The sequence below is a fragment of the Sander lucioperca genome, chromosome 8, assembly GCF_008315115.2.
Source record: "Sander lucioperca isolate FBNREF2018 chromosome 8, SLUC_FBN_1.2, whole genome shotgun sequence".
Taxonomy (NCBI): domain Eukaryota; kingdom Metazoa; phylum Chordata; class Actinopteri; order Perciformes; family Percidae; genus Sander; species Sander lucioperca.
Window position 1 is genome coordinate 35,081,585 of NC_050180.1, and position 3,702 is coordinate 35,085,286.

A 3,702-nucleotide genomic window follows, 5' to 3' on the forward strand; every position below is an offset into this window, starting at 1 on the left:
GACTGTGTGTTTGTGCTGATCAGGTTGTGTGTTTTAACCCTCGTGGTCACTTACCGTCGACCATGCAACGTTTTGTTTTTCTGGGTCTAAAATTAAAACTATTTGGTCGTCCTTTTCGACATTTTTGTCACTTTTTCCCTATCTTTTGGGTCACCTTTTTCGATGTTTTTGAAACCCCTAATACTGTATCTGAAGTCTCTTTTATATAGACCTTAGTGGTCCCCTAATACTGTATCTGAAGTCTCTTTATATAGACCTTAGTGGTCCCCTAATACTGTATCTGAAGTCTCTTTATATAGACCTTAGTGGTCCTCTAATACTGTATCTGAAGTCTCTATATAGACCTTAGTGGTCCCCTAATACTGTATCTGAAGTCTCTATATAGACCTTAGTGGTCCCCTAATACTGTATCTGAAGTCTCTTTTATATAGGCCTTAGTGGTCCCTAATACTGTATCTTAAGTCTCTTTATATAGACCTTAGTGGTCCCCTAATACTGTATCTGAAGTCTCTTTATATAGACCTTAGTGGTCCCCTAATACTGTATCTGAAGTCTCTTTATATAGACCTTAGTGGTCCTCTAATACTGTATCTGAAGTCTCTTTATATAGACCTTAGTGGTCCCCTAATACTGTATCTGAAGTCTCTTTATATAGACCTTAGTGGTCCCCTAATACTGTATCTGAAGTCTCTTTATATAGACCTTAGTGGTCCCTAATACTGTATCTGAAGTCTCTTTATATAGACCTTAGTGGTCCCCTAATACTGTATCTGAAGTCTCTATATAGACCTTAGTGGTCCCCTAATACTGTATCTGAAGTCTCTTTTATATAGGCCTTAGTGGTCCCTAATACTGTATCTGAAGTCTCTTTTATATAGGCCTTAGTGGTCCCTAATACTGTATCTGAAGTCTCTTTATATAGGCCTTAGTGGTCCCTAATACTGTATCTGAAGTCTCTTTATATAGACCTTAGTGGTCCCCTAATACTGTATCTGAAGTCTCTTTATATAGACCTTAGTGGTCCCCTAATACTGTATCTGAAGTCTCTATATAGACCTTAGTGGTCCCCTAATACTGTATCTTAAGTCTCTTTATATAGACCTTAGTGGTCCCCTAATACTGTATCTGAAGTCTCTTTTATATAGGCCTTAGTGGTCCCTAATACTGTATCTTAAGTCTCTTTATATAGACCTTAGTGGTCCCCTAATACTGTATCTGAAGTCTCTTTATATAGACCTTAGTGGTCCCCTAATACTGTATCTGAAGTCTCTTTATATAGACCTTAGTGGTCCTCTAATACTGTATCTGAAGTCTCTTTATATAGACCTTAGTGGTCCCCTAATACTGTATCTGAAGTCTCTTATATAGACCTTAGTGGTCCCCTAATACTGTATCTGAAGTCTCTTTTATATAGACCTTAGTGGTCCTCTAATACTGTATCTGAAGTCTCTTTATATAGACCTTAGTGGTCCCCTAATACTGTATCTGAAGTCTCTTTATATAGACCTTAGTGGTCCCCTAATACTGTATCTGAAGTCTCTTTATATAGACCTTAGTGGTCCCCTAATACTGTATCTGAAGTCTCTTTATATAGACCTTAGTGGTCCTCTAATACTGTATCTGAAGTCTCTTTATATAGACCTTAGTGGTCCCCTAATACTGTATCTGAAGTCTCTTATATAGACCTTAGTGGTCCCCTAATACTGTATCTGAAGTCTCTTTTATATAGACCTTAGTGGTCCTCTAATACTGTATCTGAAGTCTCTTTTATATAGACCTTAGTGGTCCCCTAATACTGTATCTGAAGTCTCTTTATATAGACCTTAGTGGTCCTCTAATACTGTATCTGAAGTCTCTTTTATATAGACCTTAGTGGTCCCCTAATACTGTACCTATACTGGTATTGGGTCGATTAGCACCCCAAGATATTTAAATTCATTCACAACCTGTAATTTTGCACCCTCAACCATTATGTGATGATCACTTGTGGATCGATTGGTTTTGCAAAAGAACATGCTAACTGTTTAGAGACATTTAGATGCAGGCAGCACTCTTGTAACCATGTGGTAACCTGAGCCATGGATCTGGTGAGCTTAGCTGCAACGTCTGCTTTGGATCTGCCATGTACAAATATAACAGTATCGTCTGCGTACGTTATGGTTTCAACCTCAGGACAAACAGATGGAAGGTCGTTAATATCTAGGGTTGGGTACCAAAACCTTATTAATTAAAGGAACACGCCGACTTATTGGGACTTTAGCTTATTCACCGTAACCCCCAGAGTTAGATAAGTCCATACATACCCTTCTCATCTCTGTGCGTGCTGTAACTCTGTCTGACGGTTCCATCGGTAGCTTAGCTTAGCACAGAACCTGCAGGTAACTGGTTGGACCGTAAACAAACTGGGAACTATATTCTCAGAAAGGCTTGCTGCAAAGCAAATCACTCCGCCCAAGTAGCAGAAGTAGCAGAGCTATATTTCTGAGAATATAGTTCCCAGTTTATATACGGTTAGAAGATGGCTGTGTGTCAGGTGACCTTGTTATTTGTACACGCTGTGACTATACAAATCACAACATGTAAATAGGAACATGTTGGCGTTATTTTGTCACTTATTGGGAGCAGTAGGCTAGTTGGAACCAGTTACCTCCAGGATCTGTGCTAAGCTAGGCTAGATGGAGCCGGTTACCTCCAGGATCTGTGCTAAGCTAAGCTACCGGTGGAACCGTCAGACAGCGTTACAACACGCACAGAGATGAGAAGGGTATGTATGGACTTATCTAACTCTGGGGGTTACGGTGAATAAGCTAAAGTCCCAATATGTCGGCGTGTTCCTTTAACCTTAACGTTCCGATGTAAACGGTAGTAACGAGACCGAATAAGAACGAAAATTCCAGTGCCTCATTTTGGTGCCTGAGTTTTTTTTTTGCAGAAGCATCGCTGCACGGGACGCTACGTTACCGTTAGCTAGTCAGTCCTTCCAGAAAAATGCGGAGTTTTTTTGTGATTGTTGCGGACAAAAATCCTTGATTATGCGGCACGTTTTCTTAAAAAATGCGATGGAATATGCGGGATATTTATGCAATTTTATGCGATGAAATTGCGGGAACTTGCAAAAATTGCGGGAACTTGCAAAAACTACGGTTTCATCGTGGCTTCATCGCGGGGTTTGCCGCTTTTCGATGATGTTCACGTCGCGTAATTACGTCACGTCATAACGTTCCCATGGCAACAGGGGAAAATGGCTGCTCTTGTGTGAAGTAAACGCAACATTTTTCAACTTTCTGCTAAGATATATGTGACTTTTTTGCAACCAAAATGCGGGGATTATGAAATCATGCAAGCCCCGCATATTTTGCGCAGAAATCTGAAATTTATGCAGTGAAAGTGCGCCGTATTTGAAGAAATGTGGCCCCCGCATAAATATGCAGACTTTGGCTGATTATGCATTGAATTATGAGATCGCATAATCACGTTTTTCTGGAGGGACTGGTTAGTAGCTGGATTAAACCCAACGGTTAAAATGCTGACAGCTTACGTTAAGCGGTGTAAAGTGTGACTGTATTTCCCCGTAGAGGACTCCAACAGCGGGACGTAACGGTCTGACTGCAGCTGCCGCTGTCGGAAAATCAACACAGACGGTGCGTTCACTTGAAACTCGCTAGCCTTGTGGTGCATTCAAAGTTATTGTAAAATACCCTT